Raw genomic sequence first — 20,953 nt, forward strand, 5'->3', positions numbered from 1 at the left:
GGTTCATGGTGTTGCAAAGAGTGGACAAGACTGGGCAACTGAACTGAACTGAAGGCTCATATGATGGTTAATATTATTTAGCAATAAAGCATTTCTTAAATAAAGTTCTATACATTTTAAATACATAATGCTATTGCACACATAATAGACTACAGTATGCTGTAAATATAACATATATGCAGTGGGGAAATAAAAAAAATATTGTTTCATTGCTTTATTGCTATATTTGCTTTATAGTGTTGACCTGGAACTGATCTGTAATATCTCTGAGGTATTGCAGATAAGTAAGTACCACTTATTCTTTACCCATTCATCTGTCAATAGGCATTTAGGTTGCTTTCATATCTTCAGTTCAGTTCAGTTCAATCGCTCAGTCATGTCTGACTCTTTGTGATCCCATGAACCGCAGCATGCCAGGCCTCCCTGTCCATCACCAACTCCCGGAGTCCACCCAAACCCATGTCCATTGAGTCAGTGATGCCATCCAACCATCTCATCCTCTGTATTCCCCTTCTCCTTCTGCCCCCAATCCCTCCCAGCATCAGGGTCTTTTACAATGAATCAACACTTCTCATGAGGTGGCCAAAGTATTGGAGTTTCAGCTTCAACATCAGTCCTTCAATGAACACCCAGGACTTATCTCCTTTAGGATGGCCTGGTAGTCTCTTGCCAAGGGACTCTCAAGAGTCTTCTCCAACACCACAGTTCAAAAGCATCAATTCTTTGGCACTCAATTTTCTGTATTGTCCAACTCTCACATCCATACATGACCACTGGAAAAACCATAGCCTTGACTAGACAGACCTTTGTTGGCCAAGTAATGTCTCTGCTTTTTAATATGCTGTCTAGGTTAGTCATAATGTTCCTTCCAAGGAGTAAGCGTCTTTTAATTTCATGGCTGCAGTCACCATCTGCAGTGATTTTGGAGCCCAGAAAAATAAAGTCAGACACTGCTTCCACTGTTTCCCTATCTATTTGCCATGAAGTGATGGGACCAGATGCCATAATTTTAGTTTTCTGAATGTTGAGCTTTAAGCCAACTTTTTTACTCTCCTCTTCCACTTTCATCAAGAGGCTGTTTTGTTCTTCTTCACTTTCTGCCATAAGGGTGGTGTCATCTGCATATCTGAAGATACTGATATTTCTCCCGGCAATCTTGATTCCAGCTTGTGCTTCCTCCATCCCAGCGTTTTTCATAATGTACTCTGCATATAAGTAAAATAAGTAGGGTGACAATATACAGCCTTGACGTACTTCTTTTCCTATTTGGAACCAGTCTATTTTTCCATGTACAGTTCTGTTGTTTCCTGACCTGAGTACAGATTTCTCAAGAGGCAGGTCAGGTGGTCTGGTATTCCCATCTCTTTCAGAATTTCCCAAAGTTTATTGTGATCCACACAGTCAAAGGCTTTTTCATAGTCAATAAAGCAGAAGTAGATGCTTTTCTGGAACTCTCTTGCTTTTTCAATGAACCAGCAGATGTTGGCAATTTGATCTCTGGTTCCTCTGCCTTTTCTAAAACCAGCTTGAACATCTGCAAGTTCACGGTTCACATATTGCTGAAGCCTGGCTTGGAGAATTTTGAGCATTACTTTACTAGTGTGTGAGATGAGTGCGATTGTGTAGTACTTTGAGCATTCTTTGGCATTGCCTTTTTTTGGGACTGGAATGAAAACACCTTTTCCAGTCCTGTGGCCACTGCTGAGTTTTCCAAATTTGCTGGCATATTGTGTGCAGCAGTTTCACAGCATCATGTTTCAGCATTTGAATTAGCTCAACTGAAATTCCATCACCTCCACTAGCTTTGTTCATAGTGATGCTTCCTAAGGCCCACTTAACTTCACATTCCAGGATGTCTGGCTCTAGTTGAGTGATCACACCATCGTGATTATCTGGGTCATGAAGATCTTTTTTGTACAGTTCTTCTGTGTATTCTTGCCACCTCTTCTTAGTATCTTCTGCTTCTGTTAGGTCCTTCCCATTTCTGTCCTTTATTGAGCCCATCTTTGCATAAAATAATGCTGCTTTATTGTCACCGTGCTTTTTTAACTTATATGCAGAGTACATCATGAGAAATGCTGGGCTGGATGAAGCACAAGCTGGAATAAAGATTGGTGGGATAAATATCAATAACCTCAGATATGCAGATGTCACCACCCTTATGGCAGAAAGTGAAGAAGAACTAAAGAGCTTCTTGATGAAAGTGAAAGAAAACTCTGATGAACATCAGGGTGCATGTATCCTTTTGAATTGTGGTTTTTTTTTTTTGTTTTTGTTTTTGTTTTCCAGATACATACCCAGGATTAGAATTGCTAGATCCCAACCAGTCCATTCTGAAGGAGATCAGCCCTGGGATTTCTTTGGAAGAAATCCAGCTAAAGCTGAAACTCCAGTACTTTGGCCACCTCATGCGAAGAGTTGACTCATTGAAAAAGACTCTGATGCTGGGAGGGATTGGGGGCAGGAGCAGAAGGGGAAGACAGAGGATGAGATGGCTGGATGGCATCACTGACTCGATGGACGTGAGTCTCAGTGAACTCTGGGAGTTGATGATGGACGGGGAGGCCTGGCGTGCTGCAATTCATGCGGTCACAAAGGGTCGGACATGACTGAGCAACTGATCTGATTTGATAGTAGTTCTATTTTTATCTGTTATTAATTAAGTTTTTCATTGAATTTAAACACTGTATGCTACTTTTTAGTATTGTTCTCACAACTTTGCTCCCTGAGCCCCTTATTAGTATTTATATAGACACATTTGAACTATTTCCCTCAAAATCAACCCTACCTACTTATCTCCTGTATCGAAAAAATTATGATATTCACATTTTTCTACTAATATTTTTTACAAATCAGACATTATTAAATTTAATATAATTCTGATTCTTTCCTGATAAGTATCTAAATCACCTCTGTGTGAGTCCTCATTCTCCTTTACCTTCTTGTTTAAAATTTAAGAAATTAAACTTTTTTGATTTAGTAGTTGATTTTGAATGGGAAATTGATTAGACCCTTTAGGAAAACTTCCAATGACATGATATTATCTCTGTGTAAACAGAGTAGAATGATCAGACCAAAACAGAGATAAGTTAAGAATCCTGTGTAGGCATATTAATCCTTGACCCTTTCCTAGACTATGCTGTTCTTTATAAATTTCTAAGCTCCTTTTTTTGACAGGCAGAATACAGTTCACCCTGTGAATATTTTTCAAATGGCTGCTTTTTCAGGAATTAGGTGCAGGCATACGAGAGAACAGCAGGAGGAGATCAGCTTAGAGGGTGAATATGCTTATAAACAAGTAGTGTGTTAATTAAAATAGTATGGGGTAAGAAAGAGATAAATTCACTAGCAGATTATTTTTAATAACCTGAGAAACCTAAAGTTACACACAGCAAGTTGAGGGGATTTACAAAGATTGTTAAAGATTATTACATATGATGTAATTGGTGGTTTACTTTGGATAGAATTGAATTAAAGTATATCATTCATTGTGTTTATATGAGAAGAAAATAATCAAATCTTAAAGTTTAAACTAGAAGATAGTCTATGAGAACTTATTTTAGGAAAAAAGTGTCTAAAGGACAATATTTTTGTTCTTGATCCATATTTCTCTTAACAGTTAACACTGTATATTCAAATACTACCTTCCTGTAAAATTTTCTGTTTAGGAATACTATTTAAACTGCAAGTCATTAAAGCTGTTCCATAATGCCTCACTTTTAATATCTCAAGAACATATAAAAATCCATTATTCATTATTGAATTATAGCTGTGTATTATATTCATGAACTCTTCACATGAGGTGGCCAAAGTACTGGAGTTTCAGCTTTAGCATCATTCCTTCCAAAGAAATCCCAGGGCTGATCTCCTTCAGAATGGAGTGGTTGGATCTCTTTGCAGTCCAAGGGACTCTCAAGAGTCTTCTCCAACACCACAGTTCAAAAGCATCAATTCTTCGGCGCTCAGCCTTCTTCACAGTCCAACTCTCACATCCATACATGACCACAGGAAAAACCATAGCCTTGACTAGACGAACCTTTGTTGGCAAAGTAATGTCTCTGCTTTTGAATATGCTCTCTAGGTTGGACATAACTTTCCTTCCAAGGAGTAAGCGTCTTTTAATTTCATGGCTGCAGTCTGATGCTGGAAGGGATTGGGGGCAAGAGGAGAAAGGGACGACAGAGGATGAGATGGCTGGATGGCATCACTGACTCTATGGACGTGAGTCTCAGTGAACTCTGGGAGTTGGTGATGGACAGGGAGGCCTGGTGTGCTGCGATTCATGGGGTCGCAAAGAGTCGGACACGACTGAGCGACTGATCTGATCTGATCTGATCTGATATTCATGAACTATAACAGACAGCTGGAAAAGTATCTTTAACCATTTTTTTGTATCATGAGAATGAACAATTATGTGTAATTAATTTATATTTCTTTCTGAAAACTCTTTATGTACATGGGATGTTAGGATGTTTCCTATTAATCTATGAGAATTTTCACATATGTAAGTAGGCTACAGGTTCATGGGGTCGCTAAGAGTCGGACTCGACTAAGTGACTTCCCTTTCACTTTTCACTTTCATGCATTGGAGAAGGAACGGCAACCCACTCCAGTACTCTTGCGTGGAGAACCCCAAGGACAGAGGAGCCTAGTGGGCTGCTGTCTATCCGGTCGCACAGAGTCAGACACGCCTGACGCGATTTAGCAGCAGCAACAGCATATTAAAGCATTACCAGTAATATTGGTCCAAAGAAAATTTTCAGGCTATTAGCTTTAATAATTATGGGGCTTCCCTGGTGGCTCAGACGATTAAAAAAAAAGGGGGTCTGCCTGCAATTCAGGAGACCCGGGTTCAATCCCTGGGTTGGGAAGATCCTCTGGAGAAGGAAATGGCAACCCACTCCAGTACTCTTGCCTGGAAAATTCCACGGACTGAGGAGCCTGGTAGGCTACAGTCCATGGGGTCACAAAGAGTCAGACACGACTGAATGACTTCACTTATACTTGTTATCTTACTCGCCTAATATACTCATCAATGGTAATAGTCCTTTTCTTGTTTAGGAAGTTTTCCTCTACCTAAACCATTAAGTCTCCTTTTCTTCCAGTTTTAATATAGTTCTTTTGTTTTATATATTTTAAATTTATTTCTATGTTATTAAAAGAAAACTTAAATTTATATTTTTTACAAACTACTAATTTTCCAAAATCATTTGTAGCAAATTATTTCCATAAGCTTAGATTTTTAGATGTTTTTACTATAAAATACACAAAATATTCAATTTATTATTGTTAATGTTTTAAAACCAAAACATCCTGGCAGTCTATGAAAAGTTACATGTAATCTGTACTTCCCTTTACGTATAAGAATGTGTTTAGTTTTAATATTAGAAGTAAAATAGTACTTTTATCCTATTTCTTTGTAAAATAAGACCATAATATACTTCTAGTTTCTTACCTTGGTTTTCAGGTTTAGATTAAGTTTATTCACAATTATGTGCTGAAAATGAAAATATTCAAAGATAAATTCTGAGAACTCCCACTCCTTTCTGTGTCTGCATAGATAGGCTTCTGAGGTTCTGATTGAATAATTTATAGGAGATTAGATTTATTAAAGAAGTGTAATCAGAAAGAGAAAAACCAATATTTTATATTAATATACATATGGGGAATCTAGAAAAATGGTATAGATGAACTTATTTGCAAAGAAGAAATAGAGACACAAACAGAGAACAAATGTGTGATGCCAAGAGGGGAAGGTGGGGTGGGATAGATTGAGATTTACATAGATACACTATATGTATAAAATAGATAACTAATGAGAATCTCCATTCTAAAGCATCTACCTAATGCTCTGTTAGGGCTTCCCTTGTGGCTCAGCTGGTGAAGAATCTGTCTGCAATGCTGGAGACCTGGGTTCAATCCCTGGGTTGGGAAGATCCCCTGGAGAAGGGAAAGGCTACCCACTCCAGTATTCTGGCCTGGAGAATTCCATGGACTGTATAGTCCATGGGACTGCAAAGAGTCAGACATGACTAAGAGAGCTTCACTAAAGCTCTGTGATAATCTAAATAGGAAGAAATTCTAAAAAAGAGGGGATATATGTATACATATGGCTGATTCACTCTGCTGTGCAGCAGAAACTAACTTGACATTGTAAAGCATTTATCTTCCAAAAAAAAAAAAGTCCGTGGACTAGACCAGAACAGTGATAAATTGCCAGAGGGAAGGAAGATCAGGGTGAAATAAAGTAGGCCTTTTGAATATTAGAGAAAATTGAAGGAGTAGAAGTGTGAATAAAATGGAAAACCATTTTGAAAATTTTATGCTGTCTTGTTTGTTGTTAAAATTCATGCCTCCCAGACTTTCAAAGATTTCATTAGTTACTGGAGAAAGGAGGAGATAATTGAGGAGGCTGGCTTGTTATGTTGCTAACAAATTTAGCAGTTGAAAGGCTGCAAGAAATCCCATCATGTTAATGTCTATTCTTTATTATTAGCTATCAAGGCATTTTTCTAATTTTAAATAATAGTGCAATAAACATTTTTTATAAGATTTCCCCCTTATAATGTGTTCACATCTTTAATGAAATAACCAAAGAGAATAATTTCCCAGCTCTTAAAGTATATTTCCAGACTACTCCCCAGAATAGTTATCACTATTTACATTCCAATAGTTATATATGAGTATAAAATTTTCAGTGAAAACTGGGAAGCAGATAGTATTATTATTATTATACATTTTAATTTGTTTAATCAGAACTTTATTTTTCTTTTATCTTGTTTTGCTTTATTTTACTTCTGATTGTTAAATATATTTTACTGTATTTGATAATAGTTGTGTCTGTTCTTGTGAAAAAGTTATTTTATGTCATGCATGCCTGCCGGGAGCCAGCACAGGAGTTCCCACCCATGACAAAGGTCACGCGGAGAGGATCTGACATGCAAAGGCGAATCAGAACTCAAGGGGCCCCCCTGAACCTGCCCGAGCATCTACCCCAAAACCAAAATCTGTCTGTTTTACTATTTCACAACATTCACCAACTCTTCTGACATTAATGGGGGGCTATCCGCGACCACCTTTCTCTGTAAGAAAATCAACTTAAAACTCTAGTTAATAAGTCTCCTGGGCATAATAGGAGTGTTTCAATTCAAACACCTCTGATGCCAAGTCACTCAGTCATGTCCAACTCTTTGTGCCTCCCATGGACTATATAGCCCACCAGGCTCCTTATCCATAGGATTCTCCAGGCAAGAATAGTAGAGTGGGTTGCCATTTCCAATTCCAGGGAAGCTTCCTGACCTATGGATCAAACTCAAGTCTCATGCATCTCCTGCTTTGGCAGGAGATTCTTTACCACTGTGCCACCTGGGAAGCCCATTTTATATCACATGCCTATGCAATTTGTTAGTATTTTGATTATTTAATTTGAGATAAAAATAAAGGATAATGATATTTTCTCTATTATAATTCCTACAAATACTTTATCTTAATATAGTTTTCCTTTTATAATTTTAGTCATGTCAGTCATATAAAAACAATATTGTATTTGAACAAAGGAATATATCTGCAAAACAGAAACAGACTCAAGGTCAGAGAAGAGACTTGTGGTTGCCATAGAGTAGCAGGTCCGGGAGGGAAAGACTGGGAGTTTGGGATTAGCAGATGCAAGCTGGTACAGACAGAATGTATAAACAGCAAGATCCTACTGTATAGCACAGAGAACTATATTCAATGTTGCTGCTGCTAAGTCACTTCAGTCGTGTCCGACTCTGTGCGACCCCATAGACGGCAGCCCACCAGGCTCCCCCGTCCCTGGGATTCTCCAGGCAAGAACATTGGAGTGGATTGCCATTTCCTTCTCCAATGCATAAAAGTGAAAAGTGAAAGTGAAGTCGCTCAGTCGTGTCCGACCCTCAGCGACCCCATGGACTACAGCCTTCCAGGCTCCTCCATCAATGGAATTCTCCAGGCAAGAGTACTGGAGTGGGGTGCCATTGCCTTCTCCACTATATTCAATATCCTCTGATAAATCATAGTGGAAAAGAATATAAAAAGGAATATATGTGTGTGTGTGTGTGTGTGTGTGTGTATGTGTGTGTGTGTGTATGTGTAGAACTGAGTCACTTTGCTTTAGAGCAGAAATTAACACAACATTGTAAGTCAACTAAACTTCAATAAAAATTTTTAAAAAGATATTTAAAACAATAGTATATTTGCATCTAGATGTATCTATTTTTCATTTACCTTGACCATTTATTTCAAGTATATAACATTTTATAAAATATTAGTTTTAGAAAGACAAGAATATTTAAATTTTCCTAAAGAAAACTTTACTTCATGGTGTAAATTACACTCATGTGTTATTCCATTAAGACATCCATATCTTTCCAGGGGAAATATTATGGCTATGAGCTACCCTGAAGTTCCACTTATGGTTTTGCAAAATCCTTACCCAGTAACAGGGAGAGCTCCACTGAAAGATTTACTTGTCTAGAGGGAGAGAAAGAAACAGAGAATATGATCAGAAACTTACTATGGATATTAGAAAAGGTAGGAGAAGACAGAAGAACAGGGCTTTGAGGAATGAAACAGGAAAATGAAGATAGGCAGTTAAAGTATACCTAGAGTCTTCTGCATGGCAGTTTTTCCAGAGTGACAGGTTTGTCTAAAATACAGGGGTTAGACCATAACTTTCTATTTCTCCCAACGTGTGTCAGAGGTCTGAATGAAATCCTACTCCTCCACCTGGGAGGGAATTCAAGATGCTCACCCTCAGACTGGGTTCAGACTTCACAAACTGTGTGTGTTTTAAGAGTGCTTTGTTTGCTTGCGTTTAACACTCTCTATATCTATTTTACATTATTAGAACATTGATTATAACACGAGAAACCTAATATATCTTTTCTGATGCTGTGTGATAACTTTCCTCTCAGGTGCTCTAAGTAGCACTAAATATATCTTAGTTGGAAAACAGCCTGATGCTGGGAAAGATTGAGGGCAGGAGTAGAAGGGGATGACAGAGGATGAGATGGTTGCATACCATCATCAATTCAATGGGCAGGAGTTTGAGCAAACTCTGGGAGATAGTGAAGGACAGGGAAATCTGGCACGCTGCAGTCCATGGGGTTGCAGAGTCGGACATGACTGAACAACTGAACATCAACAATAAAATACCTTAGTTTATTCAGGTGATACAATAGCTTTTCAAAGATTTAACCCTATCAAAATTTCATATTATAGTAGACTCTGTGAACTATCTTATAAACAATTATACATTTTGTTCCTATTTCCTTTAACTTTTGTATCTTGCTATATAAACTAATTTTTTTCATGACTATAACTATGGCTGAAGCAGCCCTAGAAATCATGTCAACCACATCATAGTCCGTAATAAGCTCTCTTATTTTTTTCAATTCTTCACACATAAATTCACAGACAGATAGATGTGTAGCAATTTCACACTGCCCAAACTTTAATCAGTCTGTTCCAAGGGGTAGTGACAGATGGATGGTAAAGTTTAGTGGTAATCTTTATTCCCTCAACAAGTGGGATACGAAATGGTGACATGTCCTAGAGGTATTCATTGAAAACATTGTTTTTTCCCCCAACTTGGTGAACTTTCTCATGCACAGAGTTCAAATGTATTCTCCTCAGGTAGATTTCCCTACAGATTAATAAACTGGGTTAAAACAACAACAACAAAAATCTATCCCATTAAAACACTGTACATGTGTGCATGAACACACATACACACACAGTTTTTAAAATTTAGTTTGATATTGATGTTCCAAGTTACAATTGGGGATAATTTTTGAATAGCTATGCTCATCTGCCTAATTATGTCTATTCCACTGTGGAAACCAGTTTTTGTAAAACAAACTTTTTCAGGTCACAGATTCTTGTCTCTGCACATTGAACCCACACACAAAGCCTGGAATTCTAATCCTTGCTAGTTGGTGTGGTAGCCTAGGCAAGCAATCTGAAATCTAGGTTTGTAATTACTTTAAGTTTATGAAATTGAAACCTAAAGATCACCAATCACAAAGAGCCACTTTGGCTTAAGCTAAAGACAATTGATATTTTCCTTACTTTCCTCCTGCCTTTTTTCTATAAAAGTGTCTCCCCAGCTCCTATCAGTGGAGCATTCCTAACCACTTGCCATGTGGCCTTCCCTTATTCAAATCAGTCTTTACTGAATCTTTTTAATATGCCTCAGTTTATTTTTTACTATTCATATCCTGCTCAGATAGTATGGCATAGGGTGTAAAATCATGACGCAGAATATTTATCTAGTAAATGGCAACTTCTATGACCTAACATGCATTTAACATAGTGCACACACACACACACACACACACACACACACACACACACAAAAGTGTCCAACAGGAAAAGATGAGTCAGTACACAAAGGCAAAATGCAGTGGTAATGTTGTGGAATAGTATCTTAAAATGTTTAAACTTCAAATATACTATCTTTAAGCCTGTAAGGCTCACTTCTAATAAAATATAATTACTGTGCACTGCAATTGAGTATAGTTTCTCTGTTTCTACAGTAAATTATTACTATCTTCCATTTTGCTTTTGAAATCATCTTTTTTAGACTGTAATCGAGGAAGCTGACCCTTCCTGATGCCTCCTGATATTACCAGGGAGGATGTCAGGGTCAGTTTTGATGGTAGATCAGGACTGTCTCACTTCTAAGAGTAACATTCCTTATTTTATTTAATTCATACTTTCTGACTCTCAGACTCTAGTCTCTGGCTCTGTTGGATGGAAATCTATGCTTTCAGCACAGCAAGTCAGGATGGGTGTATCTTTATTGTTCCTGCAGTATCCTAACAACAGATTATAAACTATTTATACCATAATGTCAACAGTCACTGCTGGGTTTACTGAAGTATTTTTATCAGCTGTACTGCTGCCTTTGTTTACATAGTCAATATTATTTCCTGGGGAAACCATTATGCATTTAATATGTTTATCCTATGTTATATGCTTTAAAATTATTAGCCAAAAATATTTCTGTAAGAGTGTGCTGTGCTTTAGATGATACTGAAACAAAAACAAATCTAAAAAATAAACAATAAGTGCATGCTCTTCATAACAAAATGTTTTCTTAAGTAAATTAAAAAATAATTTTAAGTTAATGCTTTAGTAACTATTGCAATAAATATTTATCATAGCAAGGAATAGAGAAATTTAATTAACTCTAGGGTTTTTATAATAATTAGTCATGCCATAATAAATCTAAAATGCATCATATGGTTCATATTTTGTTGCTTGAAATTTTTATTGCATTATTAAAATTTCATGTCAACCCATGCACATTCTTTAAAATTTCTTTTAATACAGACTAATGAAATTATTTTTTATGTCATGCCATTCTATATGTTTATTTATTCTTTATATCAAGTTAACTTTGACAGAATTCCAGATTTAGTTATTAAAGAGAAAATCAGATAAGATACAAAATGTTATGATACAGCAGCATTTTAATAAAACCACTGTGCTTGTACAGAGATACCAATAAAGTTCTGCTGTTTAGACTATACTAGTACTTATAATATTCGCAGCATTTTGAATGTAAACAGTTCTCCTGAAGACATTTGTATTCATTACATACAATCTCATAAAAGAGTCAGGGAAAAATTTTCATCCACAAGTTTAGGGAGAAAAATAAGGTGAAAAAAGGACTGATTTTTCCACACTTCTTTTCATAAAGTATCAAGTCAGAGTTAAAGCACCAATATATGGGCTCCAGTTAGTGGAGCCCTAAGGAAATCCAGAATATAGAAGAGGAAAAAATATTGCCTCAAGAAAAATAAAACTCACAGTAAACAAGAAAGTGAAAGTCGTTCAGTCATGTCTGACTCTTTGCAACACCATGGACTGTAGCCTGCCTGACTCCTCTGTCCATGGGATTCTCCAGGCAAGAATACTGGAGTGGGTAGCCGTCCCCTTCTCCAGGGGATCTTTCCAAGCCTGGAATCCAACTGAGGTCTTCTGAATAGTTTTTTGGTAGCGAAGATTGTGAGATCTCAGTTCCCAGATTAGGGATCAAACCTGTACTCCCTGCAATGGAGGGTGAAGTCTTAAGCACAGGACCAGCAGGGAAGTCCCTCAATTACTATTGCAAATGGACATTTTCCTCAGCAGAGAACTTTCAGAGTTTATGATATCAAGAAATAAATGAAAAGTTTCCCTGAGGCAAGAGGGAGAATTCTTCTTGATTCTGTGGTCCTTGTGGCTGTCACCTTGAGGGCTGTTTACACGGCTCCTTTTTGGGAAAACAGCATCCTCCTTCAATGTGAAGTTAGCCTTATTCTCTATTTTCTGATTGGTTGTTGCTTAAAGCAGCAGGAGTACATTTTAAAGGTACATTACAAAGCCACACTTCTTGAACTACTACAAAATAGAAAAGGAATGAGTCAATATGAGGTATGTCTACTTTAGCATTATTATTTCAATAAAAACATAATAGAAGATTAGGTCAATTGTTAAAATGTCAGAAGAATTTTAATAAAAGTAGATTATTCTATGCCTTTTTTTAAGACAGGGCACAGAAATCCAGGAAGTCATTTACAGTAATATAATAATTAAGTAGGATCATTAGTAAATTCACTTTTCCACATAATTGAATTATACAGATAACTGAAACAATTTAAATGCCAATCCTTCTTCTAAGCATTTATGAATTATTCTAAAATATTTTCTTAAAATTCATGGATCCCATTTAAGAGTTTTGTTTTGATAATCTTTGTTATGTGGTTATATTACTAAATCTATTTTACTGAAGTATTTAAATCTCTAGTTATTAAGTATAAATAAATGTGAGAAGCAGCTAACAAAATGAATTTTTAATTTCTCAGATATATTGCAAGTATTTATGAGGTTGCCTTATTACAAATTCTGAAATTGAATTGAAATAATAATTGCACCCTACAACAAAAATGAAGCTCTTTATTTCACAAATATTTGTTGAATACTTACTATGTGTGTTAGGTGTGAAATAAGCATTGGATCTATGTGGTGATGAAGGCAGGCAAAGTCCCATAGGGTTAAAATTTATGTTGGGAAATATAGATCTCCTTATAGACCATAAATTCTAATGGTAGGATGCATATAAAAAACTAATAAATAGATTAACAATAACAAAGCATAACAAGTCATTTATTAAAGTTCAAGAAATATTTGAATCCCTGTTAGATCACTGAACAAAGCAGATAAAAATCTCTATCTTATATAGCTTGCATTCTAGCAATAATTACATAACATATGAGTAAATTACAGAAGCTTATAAGTGCTATGAAAACCAAAAGATCAGAGTAAAGGAATTATATGTCAGATCAGAATAAGATTATAAAGGCCACACAGATAATTTCTGTGCATGCTAAGTTGCTTCAGTCATGTCCAACTCTGCAACCCCATGGACTATAAGCCTGCCAGGTTCCTCTGTCCATAGGATTCTCCAGGCAAAAAAAACTGGAGTGGATTGCCATGCCCTCCTCCAGGGGATCTTCCCAAACCAGGGATTGAACCTGCGTTTCTTACATCTCCTGCATAAGTAGCAGGCAGGTACTTCACCAGTAGTGATGATATAATAGTGGATACTGACATGATATACTTGTCAAAATGCATAGAACTGCACAGCACAGAGTATACGCTAATGTAAGCTATTAACCTTAGCTAATAATAATGTATAAATATTGATTCCCTAATTATAACAAAGGTACCACACTGATGTAATATTCTTCCTAATAGGGGAAACTGTGAGGAGGCAGAGATGGTGTATGAAAACTCTGTGTACTTTCTGTCAATTTTTCTGGAAATCTTAAACTGCTCTATAAATAAAGAAGTGACTGACTCATATTCTTAGAAATTTAATTTAAATGAGATCCTACATCTAAAAAGTGAAGGGCAAAACTATTTTATCCTGTAGAAAAATCAAATGCCATTTTGAATGTAATCTTTTTTCATTTGTCCACTCATTTATGTATTCTAACAGTGGAAACAGTGTCAGACTTTATTTTTCTGGGCTCCAAAATCACTGCAGATGGTGACTGCAGCCATGAAATTAAAAGACACTTACTCCTTGGAAGGAAAGTTATGACCAAACTAGGTAGCATATTCAAAAGCAGAGACATTACTTTGCCAACAAAGGTTCGTCTAGTCAAGGCTATGGTTTTTCCGGTGGTCATGTATGGATGTGAGAGTTGGACTGTGAAGAAAGCTGAGCACTGAAGAATTGATGCTTTTGAACTGTGTGTGGTGTTGGAGAAGGCTCTTGAGAGTCCCTTGGACTGCAAAGAGATCCAACCAGTCCATTCTGAAGGAGATCAGCCCTGGGATTTCTTTGGAAGGAATGATGCTAAAGCTGAAACTCCAGTACTTTGGCCACCTCATGCAAAGAGGTGACTCATTGGAAAAGACTCTGATGCTGGGAGGGATTGGGGGCAGGAGCAGAAGGGGACGACAGAGGATGAGATGGCTGGATGGCATCACTGACTGGATGGACGTGAGTCTGAGTGAACTCCGGGAGTTGGTGATGGACAGGGAGGCCTGGCGTGCTGCGATTCATGGGGTAGCAAAGAGTTGGACACGACTGAGTGACTGAACTGAACTGAATTGAATGGTATTAATTGAGCACCTAATGAGTGATAAGGTATTACATACTGTGTGCTAGTCATTGAGTATATAGTAGTGAAGTAGATGGAGATCTCTGCCCTCAAAATGATTATATTAAGGAATACAGGCAAGCAATCACACAATCACAATAGAACCTGCTCATGGGGGCTTCCCTGGTGGCTTATACAATAAAGAATCTGCCTGCAATGCAGGAGACTGGGACTCAATCCCTGGGTCGGGAAGATCCTCTGGAGAAGGAAATGGCAACCCACTCCAGTGTTCTTGCTAGGAGAATCCCATGGACAGAAGAGCCTGGTGGGCTAAAGTCCATGGGGTCACAAAGAATCAGACACGATGATCCACTATGGTTTTCACTTTCACTTCAGTATCATGGAAGGGAAATAGCAAGGCACTAAGAAGATCCGGGGCTTCCCTGGTGGCTCAGAGGTTAAAGCGTCCGCCTCCAATGCGGGAGACTGTGGTTGGATCCCTGGGTCAGGAAGATCCCCTGGAGAAGGAAATGGTAACCCACTCCAGTATTCTTGCCTGGAGAATCCCATGGACGGAGAAGCCTGGTAGGCTACAGTCCATGGGGTCGCAAAGAGTCGGACACGACTGAGCAACTTCACTTCACTAAGAAGATGCCAGGAAATGAATAATACGAGGTGTAAGCCCAGAATTGGGGTAAAAGGGAAAGACCTGGGCCGGGGAGAAGTTAGTAGATGGAATTAGCAAAGAAGATAAAAGAGACAGGGAGAAAAATTCTAAGCCTAAGGAAGATCTGTTTCTTGAAATATTGATGTGTGTGTGTGAGAGAGAGGAAGAGAGAGATGGAGAGATGGCAAATGATGATGATTTGAGCATTTTCGTATTTGAACAAATAATTCTCCATTTAAGCATGGAAACTGAATTGTACAAGGAGATCAATTAAGAGTCCATTGCAGTAATTTCTGCAAGAAGATAATTAGTCTGCAGGCAGACTAAACAGATGGTAGAGGTGATGGTGATGGAAAGTAGTACACTGATCAACAAAAGTGTAGTCAGTAATTGGATATGGGAAGTTAGGAAGAGAAATGTATCAAGAATGGCTCCAGACTTCCCTTCTGGTTCAACTGGGTAGGGGACAGTGCCCTTCAGGGATATGGAGTACATGAAAATTGAATTATGCAGGTAGAATATAATGAGGTTTGTTTTGTTTTTTCATAATGTAAGCCTGTAATGTAAGCTGGGGATAAATATTTGAGAGATATAAATGGCAAATAAAGTCATAGAAATGGATAAAATTACAATGAGATTCCCTTTTGAGATAAAGTAAGTTGTATGAATTCAAATGGTAAAAACCTCAAGGGATTTCAAAACTTTGGGGGAAAAAAAATGACTTTTCTGAAAATTTTACTGGAAATCTTTTCAGACTAGAAGCAAAAATAGGAAAGGAAACAAATCTACAAAAGCAAATGCTCCAATGAATTCTGATTTAACCATAGTTCAGTTCAATTCAGTTCAGTCACTCAGTCGTGTCCGACTCTTTGCTACCATCATGAATCCCAGCATGCCAGGCCTCCCTGTCCATCACCATCCCCCAGAGTTCACCCAGACTCACATCCATCAAGTCAGTGATGCCATCCAGCCATCTCATCCTCTGTCGTCCCCTTCTCCTCCTGCCCCAATCCCTCCCAGCATCAGAGTCTTTTCCAATGAGTCAACTCTTTGCATGAGGTGGCCAAAGTACTGGAGTTTCAGCTTTAGCATCATTCCTTCCAAAGAAATCCCAGGACTGATCTCCTTTAGAATGGACCAGTTGGATCTCCTTGCAGTCCAAGGGACTCTCAAGAATCTTCTCAAACACCACAGTTCAAAAGCATCAGTTCTTTGGCGCTCAGTCTTCTTCATAGTCCAACTCTCACATCCATACATGACCACAGGAAAAACCATAGCCCTGACTAGACGAACCTTTGTTGCCAAAGTAATGTCTATGCTTTTGAATATGCTATCTAGGTTGGTCATAACTTTCCTTCCAAGGAGCAATCGTCTTTTAATTTCATGGCTGCAGTCACCATCTGCAGTGATTTTGGAGCCCAGAAAAATAAAGTCTGACACCGTTTCCACTGTTTCCCCATCTATTTCCCATGAAGTGGTGGGACCAGATGCCATGATCTTCGTTTTCTGAATGTTGAGCTTTAAGCCTACTTTTTCACTCTCCACTTTCACTTTCATCAAGAGGCTTTTGAGTTCCTCTTCACTTTATGCCATAAGGGTGGTGTTATCTGCATATCTGAGGTTATTGATATTTCTCCCAGCAATCTTGATTCCAGCTTGTGCTTCTTCCAGTCCAGCGTTTCTCATGATGTACTCTGCATATAAGTTCAATAAGCAGGGTGACAATATACAGCCTTGACGTACTCCTTTTCCTATTTGAAACCAGTCTGTTGTTCCATGTCCAGTTCTAATTGTTGCTTCCTGACCTGCATACAAATTTCTCAAGAGGCAGATCAGGTGTTCTGGTACTCCCATCTCTTTCAGAATTTTCCACAGTTTATTGTGATCCACACAGTCAAAGGCTTTGGCATAGTCAATAAAGCAGAAATAGATGTTTTACTGGAACTCTCTTGATTTTTCCATGATCCAGCGGATGTTGGCAATGTGATCTCTGGTTCCTCTGCCTTTTCTAAAACCAGCTAGAACATCTGGAAGTTTACGGTTCACATATTGCTGAAGCCTGGCTTGGAGAATTTTGAGCATTAATTTACTAGCATGTGAGATAAATGCAATTGTGCAGTAGTTTGAGCATTCTTTGGCATTGCCTTTCTTTGGGATTGGAATGAAAATTGACCTTTTCCAGTCCTATGCCCAGTGCTGAGTTTTCCAAATTTGCTGGCATATTGAGTGCAGCACTTTCACAGCATCATCTTTCAGGATTTGAAATAGCTCAACTGGAATTCCATCACCTCCACTAGCTTTGTTCATAGTGATGCTTTCTAAGGCCCACTTGACTTCACATTCCAGGATTTAACCATAAAGATAATTCAAACGGTTGCATATACTGATACATTGTCTCTGAAAGCATTTGCAATTGCAAAGACCCAAAAAGTCAGCTTGATTAGGAAAAAAACAAACAAACAAAAAAACCTACTTTCAAATTGGTAGGTATATTATAAATATATTTAAAGTGTTAGTCACTCAGTCATGTCCAACTTTTTCAACCCCATGGACTGTAACCCACCAGGCTCTTCTGTCCATGGAATTCTTCAGGCAAGAACACTGAAGTGGATAGCCATCCCTTTTTTTCCAGGGATTTTTCTGGCCCAGGGATTGAACCAGGGTCTCCTGCATTGTAGACAGATTCTTTACTGTCTGAGCCACTAGGAAAACCCTATTATAAATGAATAGTTATATATAAAATGATAGTTATTATATCTATAATAGCCTCTCATATAATTAGAAATGTTGTTTCCAAATTTCAATGCATTGCATATTAGACAATTTTTAAAAACCTTGGCAGATACTTAAAAGAAATAAGTATAGTGGAATGAAGTTTAGTTGAGAAAATTCCTCTGTAATTTTCTATCACAAAGCTTATCATCTGAAGTACACTGAAGCTTAATCCTGATTATAGAACTCTTTGTCACAAGATTACATTCTTAACCTTGTAACTAAAACAAATCAAATTGTAGCAGATTCTCTTTTGCTGCAGTCAGTGGCAGAGGGCTGGATTTATGATGTACTATTTTCTCTACTTTTTACAAGCTTTCTTACAGGAATTAGGTGTTAGAATTTTACGGCCTCATATGGCCCCTGAAAGATAAAACTAAACTGTGTACCTTTGGCCTTTTCTGTGTTCTGTGATTTCACTGAATTGTCTTTGTGATTCTTCCCTTTACAAGGTATCTCAGCAGCTAAAGACAAAAGAGAAAAGGGTACTGAAAATGCCATTTGTAACTGATAAGTGGCCAAAGACAGGCAGTTCAGGCTTTTATTTCTCAGCAGCCAGTTTCTCAAGTTGGTTTTTCATCCTTTAAACAGTTTTAAAATGAAAACTAAACAAAGATTTGAAGTATTTCATAAAGAAATTAATGTCATTGTTACAGAATCCAAGTTCCTACTGTTCCTTGAATAATGGGCCAATAAATCAAGAGGTGTTGGGGTAAGAGATTGTGCCTATATTAGGAAAGCCAGCAAATGAAGATGGCAGACTACCATTTTCTCCAAGTTATGTGGAATTCAGACTTCTTTTATACTCAAAGGAGAGGAGTTGTAGCTAGTTGTTGCAAACTTCTTGGTGCTGACCAGACCCCAGAGGGGATGTGATAATCCTTTGTTTTTATTCCTATCTAACTATATCTGGTCAGGACATTTCTGGAAACCTCCAACAAGATAAACATTATTTTCTGTCCTGAGATTTGTATGTCTGAATGAATGGAAGGAGTTATATCTTTAAAGGTCCGAGCCTTGAGAAAGGGCTATTAAGTATAATTCAGGTTCTAAGCAACTCTTTTACAAAGGGGCAGAGCCACCATAACTAAGCCCAGAGCACAGTGGCTGGAGCTAAAGGAATAAATATAATATGGAGTCAGGTTTGTTCTCTGTTATACCATTAGAAGGTGTGCTTTTTTTCTGTTTTCCTTGATTTATAGAAGAACTTCTGAGCTAGATAATTTGTTAACCTATAAGTCACATAAAAATCAGGGATAATTCCCTCACAGTTCCCATGCATTTGTGATATCACCAGCTATTATTTTTAAAATTAAGTGGATCCTGTCAACATTAAGAAAAACAAATAAAACAAAACTGTTTGCTGTTTGTGTGCCAAGCATGCAAGTGCTAAGTCACTTTCAGTCATGTCTGACTCTTTGTGATCCTATGGATTGTAGTCCACCCAGGATCCTCTGTTCATGGGATTCTTCAGGCAAGAATACTGGAGTGGGTTGCCATGCCTGGCAGGCTCTTTACCACTAGCACCACTGCCAGACAGTAATGATATAAAGAGGGAAGAGCTAACACCTATCCTACTCAAACTCTTCCAGAAAATTGCAGAGGAAGGTAAACTTCCAAACTCATTCTATGAGGCCACCATCACCCTAATACAAAAACCTGACAAAGATGCCACAAAAAAAGAAAACCACAGGCCAATATCACTGATGAACATAGATGCAAAAATCCTTAACAAAATTCTAGCATTCAGAACCCAACAACACATTAAAAAGATCATACACCATGACCAAGTGGGCTTTATCCCAGAGATGCAAGGATTCTTCAATATCCACAAATCAATCAATGTAATACACCACATTAACAAATTGAAAAATAAAAACCATATGATTATCTCAATAGATGCAGAGAAAGCCTTTGACAAAATTCAACATCCATTTATGATAAAAACTCTCCAGGAAGCAGGAATAGAAGGAACATACCTCAACATAATAAACAAACCCACAGCAAACATTATCCTCAATGGTGGAAAATTGAAAGCATTTCCTCTAAAGTCAGGAACAAGACAAGGGTGCCCACTTTCGCCATTACTATTCAACATAGTTTTGGAAGTTTTGGCCACAGCAATCAGAGCAGGAAAAGAAATAAAAGGAATCCAAATTGGAAAAGAAGAAGTAAAACTCTCACTGTTTGCAGATGACATGATCCTCTACATAGAAAACCCTAAAGGCTCTGCCAGAAAATTACCAGAACTAATCAATGACTATAGTAAAGTTGCAGGATATAAAGTCAATACACAGAAATCCCCTGCAATCCTATACACTAATAATGAGAAAATAGAAAGAGAAATTAAGGAAACAATTCCATTCACCTTTGCAACAAAAAGAATAAAATAAGTAGGAATATATCTACCTAAAGAAACTGCTGCTGCTGCTGCTGCTGCTAAGTCACTTCAGTCGTGTCCAACTCTGTGTGACCCCATAGACGGCAGCCCACCAGGCTTCCCCGTCCCTGGGATTCTCTAGGCAAGAACACTGGAGTGGGTTTCCATTTCCTTCTCCAATGCATGAAAGTGAAAAAATAAAGTGAAGTCCCTCAGTCATGTCCGACTCCTAGCAACTCCATGGACTGCAGCCCACCAGGCCCCTCCATCCATGGGATTTTCCAAGCAAGAGTACTGGAGTGGGTTGCCATTGCCTTCTCCACCTAAAGAAACTAAAGACCTATATATAGAAAACTATAAAACACTGGTGAAAGAAATCAAAGAGGACACTAATAGATGGAGAAATATACCATGTTCATGGATTGGAAGAATCAATATAGTGAAAATGAGTATACTACCCAAAGCAATTTATAGATTCAATGCAATTCCTATCAAGCTACCAACAGTATTCTTCAC

This window comes from Bubalus kerabau, chromosome 22, assembly GCF_029407905.1.
Source record: "Bubalus kerabau isolate K-KA32 ecotype Philippines breed swamp buffalo chromosome 22, PCC_UOA_SB_1v2, whole genome shotgun sequence".
In the NCBI taxonomy this organism is placed as follows: domain Eukaryota; kingdom Metazoa; phylum Chordata; class Mammalia; order Artiodactyla; family Bovidae; genus Bubalus; species Bubalus kerabau.